Source organism: Papio anubis, chromosome 8 (assembly GCF_008728515.1).
Source record: "Papio anubis isolate 15944 chromosome 8, Panubis1.0, whole genome shotgun sequence".
In the NCBI taxonomy this organism is placed as follows: domain Eukaryota; kingdom Metazoa; phylum Chordata; class Mammalia; order Primates; family Cercopithecidae; genus Papio; species Papio anubis.
Genome location: NC_044983.1, coordinates 131596797 through 131617766, shown reverse-complemented (window position 1 = coordinate 131617766; position 20970 = coordinate 131596797). Strand labels below are relative to the sequence as shown.

At 35.6% G+C, this 20970-nt stretch overlaps 1 long non-coding RNA gene across 3 annotated transcripts in view; it reads right to left on the bottom strand.

Moving 5' to 3' along the window:
- Positions 1-638: 638 nt before the first annotated feature.
- LOC110744020 overlaps positions 639-20970 on the bottom strand; it is a 136754-nt gene continuing 116422 nt past the window's right edge. For all 3 annotated transcript variants that reach the window (XR_004185958.1, XR_002524044.2, XR_004185957.1), the window contains one exon: positions 639-867. This is a non-coding gene — a long non-coding RNA (uncharacterized LOC110744020). The remainder of the gene's footprint in view (positions 868-20970) is intronic.

Genomic DNA, 20970 nt, shown 5'->3' with positions numbered 1-20970 from the left:
TCCATCAATGACAGATTGGATTAAGAAAATGTGGCACATATACACCATGGAATACTAAGCAGCCATAAAAAAGGATGAGTTCATGTCATTTGTAGGGACATGGATGCAGCTGGAAACCATCATTCTCAGCAAACTATTGCAAGAGTAGACAACCAAACATCGCATGTTCTTACTCATAGGTGGGAATTGAACAATGAGAACACTTGGACACAGGAAGGGGAACATCACATACCAGGGCCTGTCATGGGATGGGAGGAGTGAGGAGGGATAGCATTAGGAGATATACCTAATGTAAAGGACGAGTTAATGGGTGCAGCACACCAACATGGCACATGTATACATATGTAAGAAACCTGCAAGTACCCTAGAACTTAAAGTATAATAATAAATAAATAAATAAATAAGAATACAACCATGTGTCTCTCACCTACCTGTGATCTGGAAGCCTCCTCCTGCTTCAGTTATCCCGCTTTTGCTTTGGGTTGTCCCACCTTTTTTGACCAAACCGATGTTCATTTTACATGTCTTGATTGATGTCTCATGTCTCCCTAAAATGTATAAAACCAAGCTGTGCTCTGGCCACCTTGGTCACATATCATCAGGACCTCCTGAGGCTGTGTCACGAGCACATGTCCTCAATCTCAGCAAAATAAACTTTCTAAATTAACTGAGACCTGTCTCAAATTTTCGGGATTCAGTTTCTTCCGAGGCCTCTCTCCTTGGCTTACAGCTGGCTGTCTGCTGCCTGTGGCTCCACGTGGGATTGCTTTCCTGTGTATCAGTTTAAATTTTCTCTTCTTCTGAGGCATATTGGATTGAGGACAACCCTAGTTGTAGCCAGTGGGCTGGTTCAGGTTCTTGACTTCACTGCACAAAAGAATTTGAGAGTGAATCCAAAATAAAAGTAAACAAGAGAATTTACTGCAAAGGGAAAGTGTACTCTGAGAGCTGGTCAGAGTGGGCTGCTGAAAGGTAAGATGGCACTGACTGACACTGGGGAGTGTCCCTTTATGAGACGCTTACGAGATTATTTATAATGTGCGGGGGAAGGGTTGTTGCTATTAAGCATGTTCTGGGTGGTCCTCCGGATGTACATGTGCTATTGATGTACATGCCAGTACATACATCGCATGTCACATTGGCATCTTAAGTCTCCACCCAGGGGTGTGTGTTTTACTATTATAATGAGCAACAGGTCAACCCAAGGACATTAATCATGGGTTTCTGTACTTTCATGAATTTGGAGATTTCCCCTTCTCTTCTTCTACCTCCTTGCTGCAGGATACTCTAACCATAAGCCCACGATGTGGTTTGTGCACTGTTGGGCAGTTTTTCCTCTCCATCTATTTGGCAACTTTGTTCCCCTTTAAGGGAGGTTATGCCCATCCTATCTAATCCACCTCATAGCGACTTCTTGTTAACATAAGTATATCTTTAAGGAACATATTTCCAAATACAGTTGCATTCTGAGGTGCTAGAGGTTAAAAATTTAATATATGGCTTTGCATCTTCATAGCTGGAGGGAGGTGAGGGATAAAAGACTACAAATTGGGTACAGTATATATTACTCTGGTGATGGGTGCACCAAAATCTCACAAATCACCACTAAACAACTTAATCATGTAACCAAACACCACCCGTTCCCCAAAAACCTATGGAAATAAAAGATTAAATAAATAAATAAATAAATATGCAAAAAGCCCCTTTTCAAACAGAAAAGAAATACTTACTTTTAATAACAATTAAACAAAAATTGAAAAAAAAGGTTAATATATGAATTTTGAAGGAACCCAGTGCAGCAATGACCCTCTTTTTCTATGTGGAAGAAGATGTAGTATTTCTATTATTTCTCTTTTTTAAAGAGATTTTCTGTGACTTCATCCTCAGTACATGACAGTCAATGAATCACCCTATTCATAAAATAAACATTTAATTACATCTAGATAATTGTATTTCGTGTGAATCATTTTAGACTGTATTATGTATCAGTATTATTTATTTTCAGTCTCCCTCATCGTATTTGTAATTCTTTCAGGATATGTTATCTTCAGTACCTAAAATGGTGCAAGTACACAGAAGAGTTTGTCATGAATAGTTCTGGACTAAGTCAGTACAAAATAAAATAATTTGCAGTGAAACAAATGGAAAAATGTTCAAAAAGTCCCAAGGGAACTATGAATCCTTCTTTGAATTCATCTGGCCTCTTGCGGACATAGGCCTCAGAAAGCTAAGAGTGGACATCAGAATAAAGGGTAGTCATTAGTAGAAACTCAAAATCAAAGAGGTAGGCCCTATGTGCTATGTACAACTCGAAGACAATGACCATGTTTATTTTGTTTATACGTAAATATTCAGAATCGAATATAAGTCATAGAAAATGATGTTTTTGCATAAATAAATGAATGAATAAACAAATGAAGTCAAAGAAAAATACAAAGAGAATCAGAGAGGTAGGGAGATTTTTGTAAAGGCAGCAGTAGATAGTCTGTGTCCCTAATGAGCTGTATTCATCCTTATTGTTGCCAAGTTCTCCCACCTTGTTCGGAAACATTCCAAAGTCTGAGAGGACATGACGAACCTAGATCATCTTTGCAACATTTTAGGAGGTGGCTGGGTGAATGATTTGAAATCTTGCCTTCCTCGTCCACTTTATTTTAATCATATGGACCTGATCTAGGCTTCAGGTTTCTGAAATAAGCACCCTGAAAGAGTTCCATGGCGATCTCCCTGGAGATGGAGTGAGAATTGTTAATACATCTTTGGAAAGAACGACTCCCAGACACTGTAACTCACATTAACGTGCAATATTCCCGACCGCTCACTCTGCTGATGGGAATGCAAGGTACTCACCCTGGTTTATTATAAAAGCATTAAAATGTGTACTGTTGGTTAATCACAATGACACTTTCATCTGTTTGGGGGGTTTTGAATTGTTTTTGTAGAATTTAATAATATTCTTTTTGAACTTTACCTTTTAGAAGAGTCTAGGACATTTGGTACTGGCTTCAAACAACACATGTCTTTGGCATACATATTTTGGCAGATAAAAGTTTCCATTCCAAAACTCCTTTCAGAACCACAAAACTTTATTTAATCAGCATACACCTACTGTGTGCTGGTTAATGGGGAAAATACGTAGAATGTGACTGCTTGCAATCTCTCTCCAAAGTTTCAAAACAATATGATGAGGGAAAGAAAAAATGTATCATTTAGCAGATGAGAAAACTGAGGTTAAAGATTTATTGGTGAGCTCAAGTGCATTGCACATGAGTCTTCTTTCTTTCTTCTTCACTGTCTTGATACTTAGACAGTCCGTTGGATGACTAGGGATCACTTTTCCATAAAAACTTGGGCTTTGTTCTTTGCTTTTATTTATATTAATTATATTATATTATATTATATATTATATTATATTATATTATATTATTTATTTTTGAGATGGAGTCTCGCTCTGTTGCCCAGGCTGGAGTGCAGTGCCGCAATCTCGGCTCACTGCAAGTTCCGCCATTGGCGTGAACCCTCGGGTTCACACCATTCTCCTGCCTCAGCCTCCCAGGTGGCTGGGACTACAGGAGCCCACCACCATGCCCAGTTAATTTTTTGTATTATTTAGTAGAGACGGAGTTTCATCCTGTTAGCCAGGATGGTCTCGATCTCCTGACCTCATGATCCGCCTGCCTCGGCCTCCCAAAGTGCTGGGATTACAGGCATGAGCCACCATGCCTGGCCTATTTATATTATTATATCGATATAATCATATGATGCTTGTAAAGTTGGAGGTCAGAGAGGAGTTGACTTGTGGGGATTCATTCCTTGCCATTTTCAATGAGTTATAAAGGGATCTGCAACTATGTAACACTTCAGATGTTGTCTAACATCTCAATTTACCCGTTTTCCTGCCACTCTCAGTTAACATGTAAATTTACAAGTTTGTCAGATTTCAAAGAACTTTATTTACATCTCATTTGAGTCTCACAGCTTTTTTATTTTGACAAGACAGATAGAACTCTTCCTCTAGGTTTTAGCTGAAGATGCTGACATTCAGTGATACTGACATTCAGTGAGTATTAAATGATTATTCATGGACATAGGATGAAATCTTCAATTTAGTAGTGGTAAGTCCTTTTTGGATATAATGTTTAAAATGTTGTTTTAATGCCTATATAACAGGAAACCCTCTAATTTGGGAGTTGGCAATGTTCTCTGTAAAGGGATAAACAGTAAATACAAGCTCTCTGTTGCTATTATTCTGCCATTATAGCACAAAAGCAGCCACAGAATTCCATACAAATGAAATGCAACACGAACAAACATCCTGTACTCATGAAGGTTAACATTTTTACCTTTATGTACTTTCCACGTGCCTTTCAACGTTATTCTTTTGAAATAAGTTTTCAGCCATGTGAAATATAAAAACTCCTGTTAGCTGAAAGCTCATGCAAAAACAGGTAACAGGCCAAATACTACCTGTAGGCTGCACTTTGCTGACCTCTGATCTAAATCTTAGAGCTTTAACAGAGAATGCATCAGACTGAAAACCCCTGGAACATTTGGAGCTTACATTCTACTGAGGGTAAGTGAGGTTGAAAAGAAAAAAGTCCAACATAAAAGAAAACGTTCAGCAAAATCGAAACAAGTTAGAACTTAAGAAAATGGTGAGTGTGTAGATGCCTCAGGGAGTGTATTAGCACGTGTCTGCGTGGGTCTACTCATTTCTAGGGGAGATACTGGTAGGATAGCAAGGTTATTGAAAGCTTTAAGAATAGAACTAACCACGGGTGTGGTGGTGTGCACCTGTGGTCCCACCTACTCAGGAGGCTGAGGTGGGAGGATGACTTGAGCCTGGGAAGGTGAGGTGCAGTGAGCTGTGATTATGCTTCTGCACTCTAGCCTGTGGAGGCTGGAGGACAAAGCAGGACCTTGTCTCCAAACAAAACAAACAAAAACTATTCGGTCTAGCTAAAATTTAATTGTAAAATTTTCCCCTTCTTGTGCTTTGTTGGGCTTTGTGCACCATAATCACCGGTCATTACCCTGAATTTTTGTAAAAATCCACTATACATAGTGGGTTGTAATGAGTAGTGCTTTGTAGAATTGAAGGTAAAGGGGTTATGTTCCACATTTAGGTCAACACACAGTGACCAAGAAAGAGAAGCAGTCGCCTGAAGTGAGCTGTGTGACAGAATTTAGTAGAAGCTGAAAATCAGTGCTGAATAAATCCAGGAGTAAAGATTCCTTCATTTTACAATAAATCAAAAAAGTTAGATATTGGAATGGTAGTGGAGATTCCCATGAAATGTGAAAGGGCATGATTTAATTTTATATAAGACTACTGCTAATAGCTCAGCTGCATAGGAAATACTATTTTATATAGATATTTTCATTTAGATGCTCCTGTTTCAGCCTTTCAAAAGTCAATGAGGTGCTTGGTACAAATGTCTCACTTGTATATTACAGATAACTCTGTCATTATTACTCTGGGACTCAAGTATTTCCACTGGAATGTAAGCTCCATGAAGCAAGGTATTTTCATTTTATTTTGTTTGTTGTCTGTTTTATTCACTTCTGTATTCCCAGTGCCTTAACCAGTATCTAACACAGAGAAAATACTTAATAAATAATCTTAAATGAACAAAAGATAATGGATGGATAGAAGAATAAGTAAACAGATTAAGTGAGGGCTCTGACAGAAAATGCCTGAATTGTTGAATTTTGAGTTAAAATGAGGGAAATTTTCAGGCCTTTAAATGGCTTAATAAATGAGAAGTCCTGAATATGTATTTTCTATGAGATTGCTTCTGTGCCACAGAAGATCATCTTTTGAGATTTTGTAAAAGGATGATGTTCTCTAAGGAAGTTATGTCTCTTCTTGTGTAGAATGTATCATGAGGATACATCTGCTTGTTGAGTTGTAGCCTTAATGTCTGCATCTATTTCTTCTCCGAGAAGTTCCTTTGTGAAAGTACAAAAGTCTCACAGAATTTATGGAAATCTCAGGATTTGATATTGCCAACATCTCAATCTCTGTTATTATTTCTGCATCTTCCTCTTAGCAAACCAACTGATTTCTCCAATCTGATCCATGGTGATCTGTTAGGTTATGGGGAATACAAGTGATAGAGGCAGGAGGCAGATGGTGCAGGTCCCCAGTGAAACCTCACCTTCAACTAGAAAAATCTGAAACCATGGCCCAAAGAGAGAGCTTCCATTCCTGTTTACTGGCTAAATCATGGAATAAATCATGGAAGTAAGTACCTTAGAACAGATTTTGGTAAGTGTTGTCAAGAAAAATAAGAGGCATATATAAAAAGGTATGATATACAAAGAATGGAGAATGACTAGAGAAGAATCTCTCAGGAAGTCTCATATAAACTACACTTGGTAGAAAGATCAGTAAGAATTAGCTATTTACTTAATGAACTGCATTGTGAGGTCACTCACATAAAGGTCTTGGAGCCCATAAAATATATAAATTCAATTCTATTACTTTTTTAATTTTTACTTAAGTAAAGCCTTAGTTTTATGCTCTTGATTGCTAAAATAAAACACACTCTGATTCTATGCCTTGATTTCCTACCCCATGAAGTGGGATTAGTCATAGTAACTAATTCTTAGATTTTTAATGAGGACTATGAGTTACTACACATCAAGTGCTTAAGACTGTGTCAACATTACTTTAAGTGTTCAATACATTCTAGAAGTTCTTGATATTGCTATTTAATTAGTAAATACAAATTCCTACCATCTTTGTACATTAATCAAATGTATATTCTAAATGAGTACATAATATCTCTCCCAGATGAGTAACAAGACATCAGTGAGTTAACTTATGCTTGTGATGCCCCATTGGGCCATTTCTTTTCTGATGGTGTTGCCTGACTTCTCTATCCCAAAGGCTCAAACCATGAGTTGGGAAGGTTTGAAGAGAAGGCTGGTCAGTCATTTTCACTGAACCAGAATGTACTGATAGAACTGATAACAACTGATAACCACAGAATAACAATAGACTGTGTTCAGGAAATAAGAGTAGAATAAGCCAGAAGAGTCTGCCCTCAGTAGGCTTGAAAAATCACACACACATTGCTGGAGGATCACTAATCAAGGCATCGTGCTACATGAAAATAGAAGTGTTAACAGAACACAAATTAAAAATTCAAATATCTCTGAACGGAACCCCCAGATGTCCATCAGTAACCAATATTTACCATGTGCCACTTCAATGTGAAAAGCCCCAAAAGAAGTTGGATGCACATCATTGGGAATAAATAGAAATTAAATGAATAAAAATAATTAGGCATTTCAGAAATCATTTTAGAGATATACAACTGCACAAACCAAAGCCCAGAAGGTGAGCAAAACATGATAGTTTCAGAGAACCAAAAGTAGTGTGGAATGCCCTGAGGTTATGGCACAAAGAAAGAGAATAGACAAAGATGAGGCTAGTGAGGATGACTGGAGTTAAATAATGAGGATTCTTGTGCATTATGCTGAGAATCCTATTAGGTCAAACAGTACAAAAACATCCCCTTGAGAATTCTATTGTTAGTTTTTTCTTAGAGTGACTACAAGCTTCTCATTCAAATGGAATGGACAGGAAGAGTGGAAGACACAAAATTGTATTTTTGCCTGTCTCCTAGGAGATACTCATAAGAGCAGCTAACAGAAATAGTGCCATAGCCAAAACATCACAACGTGAACACGCGCGCGCGCGCACACACACACACACACACACACACACTCCCTACAGCCTGATTAAGCATAAAATGGTATCTGTAACAATGGCCAAGAAACACAGAGAATTAGTACATTAGAATACATCTCACGGATTGTTCAGGGTTTCAGGTTGCACATTTGCATCTTTCAAAGGTGTAATTATGTCAGATAATATACCCTGTGCTAGAGGTTTTACATAAACACTTGTGGTTTAGTTCAGAGTTATCTCTACTGCATGGAGCAGCTGTTGGGAGAAAAATATAAGCCATTAAAAGCAGTTTGAATTAGATGTGGTCTACTTGCTTAAAATATACAATGTGTAGTCACTTAGCAAGCAGGACAGTGAGTTACTGTTTATTTATTATGCAAAACATGTGCTTGGATAAGGTATACAAATTAAGTAGCTTGTAGAGGAGCATGTTACCAATTCTGCAAGAAGTTAATAGCAAGTCACTTTAAATATACATTGCAATTTCAGATAAAGTCTATATTCATAGACCCACAAATGAGAAACAAATATTGAAGGCCTATGACCAGAGAATGAAGCAATAGAAATGTCCTCCTTTTTTTTCCTAATGGTCTTTTAATTTCACTTTATGATCACAAACACGATAGCCCTGCTTTCACTAAATAATCTTTAGAATAGAATAGAGAGGATATTCTAAAATTTGTGATTCATTTAAGGTTCAATTAGGGAAGCAGAGGCAGTGTAAGTATTATGAGATACAGACTTTATATCAGGAATTAAATCTCATACAATTGATGGTGAAGTTGGGGAGGTAAAATTATAGAAAGGATCAGAAAAGAGTCCCAGCCAGCCCTGGCATGGATGAGCAAGTCACGCTTTTCGGAATGCAGCTGCCGGATTTTAACCATGATGGGCAGGTATAGAAGTGGATGTGCGGGTCCTGATCTTCATGGTTCTGACCTCAGTGAATGCAGAGTAAAGCACACAGTGGCGGTCCTGGAGAGACTTTGACCAGCAGAGCTAAAGTAAGGAAGGAGACCATTCTGCCCCTCACCTTTTCTAAATAACTACAACCTTCAGATTTATTTTTAATTAATAGATTATTTTTACAACAGTTTTAGGTTTAGAGAAAAATTGAGCAGAAAGTACATTTTCCATATATTCATTTCCTGCCCCCAGTTTTTACTAACATCTTGCTTAGTGTGGCAGAAGTGCTGTAATTAATGAACCAGTATTGATTATTTTATTAACTAAATTCCCTAGTTTACAATGGGAATCACTCCTTATGCTGTAGAGTTGTGTGGATTTGATGTAGGCATAATGCAGTGTATCCAATATCACAATGTCATGCAGAACAGCTTCCCTGCCCTCAAACGCTTCCATGTTCCACCTACTCTTCCCTCCCTCTCCCAACTTCCTGGCAACCACTAGCATTTTTTGTTTTTTTCAGCCATCTCTATAGATTTACCTTTTCCAGAATGTCTTGTAGTTGGAATTACAAAGTCTTCCAAACTGGTTTCTTTCACTTAGCAGAATGAACTTAAGTTTCCTTCATATCTTTTCATGATATAATATCTCATTTTCTTTTTTTGCTGGATAATATCACATTGTGTGGATGTACCATAGTTTGTTTATTCATTCAACTATGAAAGCGCATCTTTGTTGCTTCCGGGTTTCAACAACTATAAAGACAACCTCCAGATTTCAAAGGCTGGGCGTTTCATTTCTGCCACCCAAATCCCACAGATTTTTTTTTTTTCTTCTGGCCAGAAAAATCCTAAGGAAGTTAATTATAACTTAGACAAGTTAACACAACACACAACCACCACAACCCACTCTTGTCCACTTTCCGTCCTTAAATATCTCCGTTAACTGACGTAACTTTCAAATGAAAATACTAATAAAATTTTGCTTCTACCCAACGAGATGCAAATATCCCTCCTGCAAACAAAACTGTGCTAACCATTTCCCCAAAGAGAATATCAAGTCTCATGTGTCATCTTATTCATCTTTCGATGATGTACTTATTGCTTTTTGTACTTGATCACACACCATTTTATGTCTAGTAACATAAGTACTGAGATATAACATTAATTTCTATGACTGTATATACAATTAGCAGATGGAAAAATGAAAAATTATTAAAATATTAACAACTGTATTCATATTAAAATTAAAAATAAATACTCAATATAGTGTTTCTTTCTGCATCTGGTCATATATTTGCAGTATTAATAGTTAAAACTTCTCTCTACCTCCACTATTACATATTTCCTTTTCTCTTAGCAAACATCTTAGTTGTTTTTGGTTTCTCAACTAGTGGGGTTATTGAAACCTTTGTTTCTTAAGAGTCTAGACTATTAGCAGTCCTATGTGTATTGTGCTGTGAGTTTTCATTAACTTTTATCTCTGGATTTGAAAATATTAAGATACATCCAAGGAGATTTCCTGCATTCAAGACATAATCTTCCTTATTCTTCTTGAACATAGCAACAAAACTCAAAATCAATTACCCCAGCCAAGGTAATAATGTCATTCTTTCCTGTTTGATTCATGGACCTGAGAAGTAGAAAGTGGTCAAATGACACCTTTACTTTCCAGTTTAACATACTATTAATATGCTTCCTGCTAAGAACTTTCCTTTCAAGAAACAAAGATCTTCAAACCAGAAACCAAAGTTGTGGGGATAAGAGGCAAAAATTTTACTAATGCATCATTAGAGTTAATAGTGAAAGAGGCCACTCCCATTTCTCTCCTTGATTTTAGACCCATAGGTTCTGGCTAGAGGAGCTATAATTCCATATTATTCTAGCTAGTTTGGAGCACATATGCATCCTATAGAATATTGCATTGCCCCTAAATCATGGTCACTCATCTGGCACTGTAATTGAACCTCCAGAAAGAACATTCAATTTTTCTCTCAGCTTTCATGTGATGGGTGACATTAAAAAGCATGTGAATTTTATGCGCAAAAGTCCATCATTGCACTTCATATTCTGTAAAATGAATTTCTTGGCCATAAAGAATTCTAAGTGGAATACCATGATAATAAACAGGACATTCTCTAAGTCAAAAGATCATGGTTTGGGCAAAGCATTTTGAGCAGAGTAAGTGCCCATTCCAGTGAGAATAATCTACTGCTTCATCCAGGATGGACATGGTAGAATATAAACTACCTACCCTCACACTGACTGATCCCTTTGGGGAATAGTATTGGTCTATGTCATTAGCAGGTTGGCCACTCACCAGTGGCTGTAGCCAGATCAGCCTTGATGAGTAGAAAACTATGCTGCTGAGCTCATGCATAACCTCCACTCCTGTTGCCATTTTCATTTTGTCCATAAACCCATTGTAGACAAGTGTAAGGACACGTGTAGCTGAAGAAAAGTTGACTGATATCCACAGATGAATCAACTTGTCCACTGATGACTAAAATTCTGAGGTCATTCACTGGCACACAAATATGTTTACATTTTGTTCATATTCAGAAAAGTTTACATAAATATTTCTTTCTCATAGCTTCATATAATCAGTTTTCCATTTATATTCTTTCTAAGTCCATGAGATTCAGCCCAACTATTAGCTACTGATTACAGATCAGTGTAGATCCACACCTCTAACCATTTCTCCTGAGGCAAAAATGAGCAACTTGTTCACTGGACCTAGAGCTGTTCCACTTACCCAAATTAAAGAAAACTTTAATTGGCTGCCTACTAAATTTTACCTAAGGATGCAATGATCAACTAGTCAATATTAAAGAGCTCTGCTAGTCAAGCCGTTCTAATTACCTTATCATATCATCTCTTCTGCCTATTGCAGTAAACATGTCCATGCTTCTCTGGCTATTAAGAGCACCATTTGACCCTTGTTGAATCTTACCATTTCCATTGAATCTAGAGTGCCTGGGTTGAAGAAAACATTCCCTGCTGTTGTAACTAGCCTGCTGAGAATAACTACAAAGCTGTTAAAAAATGTGTGCTTCCCTCATCAATGTGTCAAAAACAATACGAATATTTTTATATTTTTGCATGTCATGTTCTTCTGAACAAAAAAAGTTGGGATGCTATGAAGATAGAGAATTCTTTCTTATTTCCCCAGAACCATTTGCTCTTCTGATTGTAAGAGTAATAGATATGAAGACATTTGTCTCCTTTTTGGTATAGCCATGTGCTCTCATTCAAAAGTAATAAAGACTTTCTTATAATCTCCAGAGCTAAATACTTACATTCTGAGGTATGGACCGTCTTCTACTCTCCAGAAAGGACTTGAGTACATTAAAGAACAAAGGTCTTTCTTCCTGTCTCTGGAGGTGAGGTGGGGTAGATGTGCAGCAGTTTCTGTGTAAACTCCAAGTTTCATAATTTCAAGGTTTCTTTCCTATAGAACCAATCTATACATGCAATGTGATATCCCCCTTCCTAGCATTACCTCAGGAAAGAACTTGGGCATGGAAAACCAACACAAGGTAAACATTCCATAATTAAATAATGGACTGAATCTGGTTTAGAACTTCCTATTTATTTCCAAGAAAAAATAAATTAATGGAGATACATTTTTAAAATCTTATAATGATGTCTCTCTACAGTCCTTGTGAAGAGTTTGAAAGGCATACTAATGAAGTAAGCTGGCTGTGTCCTCCTTGGCTTTATAGTTAAGTAGGGGCAAACAGCCCAATTATAATAAATCTATTCTTGCTTCTAATTTCCCAAACCTTTAGATACCTTTCTATACAGCGAGCAAGAAAGTGCTGACATTTGAATTTTATTTTGTGTGGACCAACTTAGGGTTTAGGTTTTAGTTCAGAAAGGAAATAAGCCAACTCTAAGAGACATTCCCAGTACTCAAATGAACACCTGAGATCCAGTAATCCTGCTCAGTGCTCCTGTATCAATCAATTAGCCAAATCAATATTCTACTCCTTGCTCCTGACACAACACATTTAGAATTCATTCTCCTATATGATCCTTCTTATCTTTCAATATATACTAACAAGATCATGTACTGCTTTTGCTGTGAGTGTCTCTCAGATTTTGTACCTCACCCTCTGGGGTAGATCTAGAATTGAGAAATGAGAAGTGAGGAGTGACAGGAGCAGGTGCTGTGGAGAACTAGCAATACCCTGCCAGACTTCTATCTCGGAGGAAGCTATTACAGGTTTCTTTAGGCAAGAAGAGATTAAACTCATAAAACAAGAAAAAGTGCTTATTTCCATTGGTAAAGAGGTTTAGTAAAATTTAAGGTTAAAATGTCTTCAGAATCTGTCCATGTTGACTTAGGGGGTTTTGTACTTTTTTTTTTTTGCAAACGATTCCCTCACTTTGATATATGATGTTGTGAATTCAATCTGTTGTAATTCAGCTGCCACTCATCCAAAAGATAGGACTTTGGGTTTTGGGTTCAGAAAATCTGATTCCTGTGGTTATAAGAGACAAAGTTTTCTTCAGGGAAGCCCTAGAAACTCTTTGGTCTCTAAATCAGGTGCTGAAGTTGAAATTTAAATAGCTGAGCTAAACACTTACTTACTCCAAGGTATTCTGCAACCAAGAAGCCATTAATAACTCCATTATTGTTAACTTATTCTGCCTAAAATATTCCATGGTGGCAAATCCTTGGCCAACCAAAAGCTTGCCTTCTACAAGCACTTGGTCATTTCAGAGGAGATAATTTATGTAACCATTCTCTCATACTTCACATATCTAAACAGTGAAGCATAATATTCTGACCCTAATTCCAAAGTCTATATTGAATTTTATATGCTATGAACTATCAATGTCCCTTTATCACTGGCAACATGGACATCAGGGCCTCTAAATATAATAAAATTGGAGAGCTAATTCCAGATTCTCATATTTAAATTATGTTGCACTGGAAACAGTTCTGAGCTATTAATAATAACAAACATTTAGGGCCCACTCAGAGCAGCTGAATAATAAACTGTTTTGTTACATAAAACAAATTGTTAATATACAAATTAAATATACAATTGTTGGAAATACTTGGGAAATTAAAGGTCATAAAATAGTTTCAAATATTACTGAGCAGCCCAGGAATGGATGAACAAATTGAAGACTGCAGGAAGCTACACATATCCAGTTTCTGGAGTGGAACTTCCATGGGTTAAGGTAGAAATTTCCATTGCTATTGCTTCTCTGAGCTTAGAAAAACACATTTGGTTGTTTCCTCTCAGTCAGTAGGCCTGGTATTTGAGAAGGAACCCTGGACTTAGAGTACAAACATTTGAAGACAAACTGGAACTTGCCAGACCCCTGTCTCTGTCTCTAGCCACCTACAAACAAGCAGGGCTATGAAAGTACAATGACTTGTGTTGGAGATCAAGGTGAATGACATTTACAGGACAGTGTACTGGAAGGAAGGATAGCTGAGAAATATGAAGAACATCCTCCTCAATGTATTCAGCTCAACACTGATCAGAACATCCCACAGCCTAATGCTGTCGGAAACACCACAGAAAGAATTCATGGGAGTGGTGCTATGGGAATTCCAGACTGGGAATAGTACTTGATCCCATAGGACAGAAAGGAAAATCTCATAATTTATGGATATTGGGCAGAATACTCAGTAGAGTCTTACCAAAGTGGGATATTAACTTTAGAGTAAACACAGCTGTAGTATTGTATAAGAAATATTGTGATTAAGATCAAACAGAATCAAACTACTTTCTGGTAACTGACTATGTCCAAGATCCAAGATCAAGAATATCTGTAGACATACAAAAGTATCTATCACCTGTCAAGATAATGCCCAGAATATCTGGAACCTAATAAAATATTACCAGGCTTCCCTCAAAATCAAGTTAGAAAGTTCAACCTATAAGAAGAAGATAAACTCAGTTAAAACATACTTAATCATGACACGAATGTTAGAATTATCAGATAAAGACATTAAAATAATTAGATCTATATTCCTTATGTTCAAACAGTTAAGTAGAATTAAGGAGTGTTGTGTGTGTCTGTATGTGTGTGTGTGTCTGTGTGTGTACACATATATATGATCCAAATCAAACTTCTTTTTTTAAAATTTTTAAATCAATTATCAAACTTCTATATAAGGTGACTACAATGTCTGAGATGAAATACACACTGCATAGGATTAACAGAAGACTAGACATTGCAGGAGAAAATATTAGTGAATTTGAAGGCACAGAAATTCAGACTATCTAAAAGGCAGGCTAGAAGGAATAATCAATTTTAAAAATGACAATAAGAGCAGTGAGTTATAGTAAAACTTCAAGAAAACTTAACAGACATGAAACTAGATTGACTGAAGAAATTGAGGGGCAGAAAATATATTTTAAAAGACCCCAGTTTTTTCATTTGATTAACAAAGGATATATGGGACAAGATGGAAAATAAATAACAAGAATACTGACTTAAACTTGTCCATACCAATAATCATAGAAAATGTAAATTATCTAAACACTTAGTGAAAAGGCAGAGATTGTCATATTGAATTTTTAAAAAGCAAGGCCAAGCTATTCACCACCTATAAGAAACACATTTTCAGTGTAAATATATAAATCTGTTAAAAATACAAAAATAAAAACGATAAGACGATCAAAAGAAAATTGTTGAGGTGATATTAATATCATAAAAACTAGTTTGAAGAGAAGTAAATCCTACCAAAGAAAAAGGCAATAATTTTATGGTATTAAAAGGGTCAATACATCCAGTGACTGCAACAAATTTAAATGGTTGTATTACTCAAAACAAAATACATAAAGCAAAAACTGTTAGAACTGCAAGAAAATATAACCAAGCAACAATTACAGTTAGAAATTTTCATGGTCCTTTCTCAATAATTGATATAGAAAGTGTGAGAAACTCACTAATGATATAGAAGACTAGAACAATACTATGTATATCAATATGATTTAATTTATAAGACACTCCAAAGAAAGAAAGTAGAGTAAAAATGCTTTGCAAGTATAAAACCAGAACAAGATAAGGATGCCCTCTTTCACACTCCTATTAAACAGTACTGGAGGTCCTAGCCACAGCAATCAGGCAAGATAAATAAATAAAAGGCATCCAAATAGGAAGAAAGAAAGTACACTATGTCTATTTACAGATAATATAATTCTGTAACTACAAAACCACATAGTCTCTGTCCAAAAGCTCCTTGTACACCACTTCAGCAAAGTTTCAGGATAAAAAATCAATCTACAAAACTCAGTAGCGTTTATATACACCAACAATATTCAAGCTGAGAACCAAATCAAGAACACAATCTCATTCACAATAGCAACACCAAAAAATACCTAGCAATACAGCTAATCACAGAGGTGAAAGACCTCTATGAAAATTACAAAAAGCTGCTCAATGAGAACAGAGACGACACAAACAAATGGACAAGCATGTCATATTCATGTTTGGGAAGAATCAATATTGCCAAAATGGTTGTACTGCGCAAAGAAATTTACAGGTTTCATGCTATTCCTGTCAAACTACCAATGACATTCTTCACATAATTAGAAGAAAAACTATTTTAAAATTCATATGAACCCCTCCCCCACAAAGGAAGCCTGAATAACCAAGGTATTCCTAAGCAAAAAGAACAAACCTAGAGGCATCACATTACCTGAGTTTAAATCATACTACAAGTCTACAATAACCAAAACAGAGTGGCATTGGTATAAAAACAGACACAGATAGAATGGAACAGAATATAGATCCCAGGGATAATGTTGCCTACCTACAACCATCTGATCTTTGACAAAATCAACAGCAACAAGTGATAGGGAAAGGACTCCCTATCAATAAATGGTGTTGGGATAGTTGTCTAGCCATATGCAGAAGACTAAAACTGGACCCCTTCCTTACACCATATATAAAAATCAATTCAAGATAGTTTAATGACTTAAATCTAAAACCAACAGCTATAAAAACCCTGAAGTGTAACCTAGGAAGTATCATTCTGGACATGAGACATGGGAAAAACTTTATGACAAAGATGCAAAAAGTGATTTCAATAAAAACAAAAATTGACAAATGGAACCTAATTAAACCAAAGAGCTTCTGAACAGCAAAAGAAGCTATCAACAGAGTAAACAGGCAAACTACAGAATGGGAGAAAATACTTGCAAACGCTTCAGCTGACAAAGGTCTAATACCCAGAATCTATAACGAGCTTAAACAAGTTTGAAAGCAAAAAACGAACAACCCCATCAAAAAGTAAGCAAAGGACATGAACAGATATTTTTCAAAAGAAGATACATATGTGGCCAACCAACATATGAAAAAATGCTCAATGCCACTAATCATTAGAGAAGTGCAAACCAAAACCACAATGAGATACCATCTCACACCAGTCAGAATGACTGATTCAAAAGTCAAACAAAAACAAAAACAAAAACAAAAACACAGATGCTGGTGAGATTGTGGAGAAAAGGGAATGCTTGTGCACTGCTAGTAGAAATGTAAATTATTTCAGTCTTGTGGAAAGGAATTTGGTGATTTCTCAAATAACTTAAAAGAGAACTACCATTTGACACAGCAATCCCATCGTTGGATATATACCCAAAGGAATATAAATCATTCTACCACAAAGACCCATGCACATCTATGTTTGTCACAGCACTATTCACAAAAGAAAAGACATGGAATCAACCTAAATGCCCATCAAAGGCAGACTAGGTAAAGAAAATGTGATATACACCTATGGAATACTATGCAGCCATAAAAATCATGAAAGCATGCCATTTGCAGCAACATGGATGGAGCTCGAGGCCATTATCCTAAGCCAACTAACTCAGGAACAGAAAACTAAATACCACATGTTCTTATTTATAAATAGGAACTAAACACTGAATACATATGGACACAAAGAAGGGAACACATAAGGGCCTACTTGAGGGTGGGAGGTGGGAGGAGGGTGAGGATTAAAAAGCTGCCTATCAAATATTAGGCTTATTACCTGGGTGATGAAATAATCTGTACACCAATCCCCTGTGACATGCAATTGACTGATATAATAAACCTGCATATATACCCCTGAATCTAAAATAAAAATAAAAAACTATGTGTTTATGTATATATATATACACCAAGAAATGCTGTTTTATCAGTTATAAAATGTATTTATAAATGTAAAATGATTCAAATTAAATGAAATATGTTTTCTGGCCACAACAGAACTAAATTGGAAATCAATAAGCTGAAAATATTCCTGTAAATATTCTAAACATTTGAAATTTAAATAAATTTTTAAAAATATCCATGGGTCAATGGAAAATTAAAAGAAAAAATAGAAAGTATTTTGAATGGAATCAAAAATTAAAAAAAAATAAAATTTGTGAGATGCGGCTGAAAGAGTATATAGAGAAAGAATTATAACTATGCTAGAAAGGAAGAAATACCTAATCAATGATCTCAGCTTCCTCATAAACTAATAAAATAAGCATAAATGAATATGAAAGTTAAAAGAAGAGAGAGAATACTAAATAGCATATCAGAAATCAATAAAACATAAAATACAAAGTGAATAAATAAAAGCAAGTCAAAAGGTATTTTTGTATATAAGTAAATAAATACAAATGATATAACTTTAACCGCAATGATCAGGAAAAAATAAAGGAAGACCGTAAATGACTAATATTAGAAACCAGAAAGGCAATGTAACTACACAGTCTACATATATCATAAGACTGGTATGGTAATATTACCAACAATTTTCTGTCAATAAATGATTAGAGGCTATAGACATATTTTTGAGATACACAAACTATAAAAACTCATTAAAGAACAAATGATAATATGACTGACCCTAAAGTCACAATCCTTCCCACAGAAAAAATTCCTAGCTCACAGGATTTCATTGTTGTGTCCTAGTAAACATTAAAAAAAATACTAATTCTACACAAACTCTTTCAGAAAATTGAAGAGGAGGGAATATTTCCAAACTCACTCTATGAAATCAGAATTATTCTAAAACAAAAGCAGAAAAAGACACTGTGAATAAAAAGAGAATATGCAAATATTTTTCATGAATATTGATGAAATTTTAAAACTAAATTTTAGGAAATAGAATTCACCAATATATAGACAATATAATGCCTCATAACCCCAAGTGCATTTGATCCCAAACATGTGTGCTAGGTACATTAAACATTCCAAATCTAATTATTATAATTGAACATATGACACTTAGCAAACTAAGAAAAAAAAAAATAGCATGTAATCATTTCAGGAAAGTAGAAAACACATTGGATACAATCTAATGTCAATTCCCAGTAAAAACTCTTGAAAGTAAAAATAAAAGAGTTCTTCTTCAATCCGAAAACGAGTACCTACAGTAAACACACAGCTAACATCATGCATAATGTTGAGAGACTAAACATGTAAGTCAGGGTTGAATTGAATAGAATCTAGTGGATGTAATGGGTATGTTAAGGGAATATTCTAGAAAAGGCCTGCTGCTATCGGAGTCTTCTAGTTGCACTTTCAAGGACTAGCTTTATGTACAAAAATTATTTTGTAATTATTACCTAATATTGCTATTATTTGTTGCTAACATATTTTTGTATATATTTTATTACTGTTATCTCTATACGAAAAATCTAAAGGTAAGAGAGATTTTGATTTGTGAAAAATTAGATAGAAATTCTGTCTTACATTACCTAAATATTTTTGGACAGTTGTTAAGCATGTGTCTGAGTTGCACAAGGAGCAAGAATCCAATACTTGTTATGATGTAGCACTTGCCGTCATGCAGCTCCCAGTTTACAAAAAGAAATAAGTCAGTAAGGTAGATGTTAGGCAGCACAAAGTATAGAGGCCAAAGGGCAGAGTGTATATCTAGCCACACTTGGAAGATATAAATACGCACATTTTACAATAGGGAAATTAGGTCTTAACAAAGATGACTTGCTCACTGTGCACAGCTACCTGGCAGTGGAAGGTGAATTCACTTCTGATTATTAAAAAGATCATGTACTTTATTTTACTCCTTTGTTTCACTATAAATGAAGTTCACTCCTACAATTTCACGTATTGTTATCTTGATACAGTACTGAGCCCTATATCACTTGATTCATATTCACATAATGTATAAGGCACCTAACTCAGCATCTGCACATCACATTTTAGGCACCTAACTCAGCATCTGCGCATCACATTTTATCCTTTGAGACTGACCACTTAATTATCGCAAGGCTTTGGTCTATTCTCATTATCGCTTAGAATTTCAATTTGCCCAATTGGTAAAATGAAGGGAAAGCTATTAGCTTTTTTTTCTCAATTTGTTTACAAATTGAGAAAATAAATATTAACAAATTGCCTAGAATCTAGAAAGTGTTCAGTTGGTTATAATGCTCTAGTCTTCTCAATCACCTCCTTTATAAAGTGTTTGAGGAGTTCAGATTGGAAAAAAAAAAGTTTGTGAAAGGCTTTATAACATATGAAATGCTATCTAGATCATCCGTTATTAATTAGTGAAATAGCTCAACTCAGCCAACATGGAAGGGTCTGAGTAAATTCCAAAGATGAAGGTGCATTATTCCATTTTGTGCCTGTGAGACTCATAAAGTTTGTGCTGCCTGCCTCTTGAGAACCAACTCTCTCAAGAGATGCTGAACACTTCCTTGAATAGCTCTGGACCAAAAATACTTCTATAACAGTTGTCTTAGCTGAAATGAATCCCAGTAGGAAATGGAACACAGGAAGCAAATAAACAGCGTCTGTGAAAATATCATTTAACCTTAAAATATGTCTGTTTGGAAATAACTTTTCTTATTGTATGGCAACATAGACATTTTCTAGGCCATTTCAGTAAGATGGATCATTAGACTCTGGGCAAACTTTATTCTTGCCCCACTTTTCTTGCTTGCAGAAATGATCCCTAAAAGAAAGTCTAAAATTGACAAAAATGCTTTTTAAAAAAATCTCAAGGGTTGATTGTTTTAATCAGAATTCAAATAAATTTCACACATTTTTGTTGTTGTTGTATCACATAGGTATATTTTAGTTTATAGATTTCTTCTCCTGTCTCTTTAATTTTGATTTTTGTATGTTTTTTTGCCAAAGACATTTGGTTATTTCTGTGATAAGCTTTTCCAGAATACAGATTTTACTGATTGCATTCTTGTTGTGCAGTTTATCATGTTTCACTGTTCTATGCATTCTATAAAAATTGGTAATTAAATCTAGACGCATGATCAATTGTAATCTCTTTAGCAAGACCCTTCATCTGGCAGGAGGTATAGGATATCTAACTGCTTGTCTTTCAGTGATGTTCACACAGATATTAATGATTATTAGCTAGGTCCATTAATT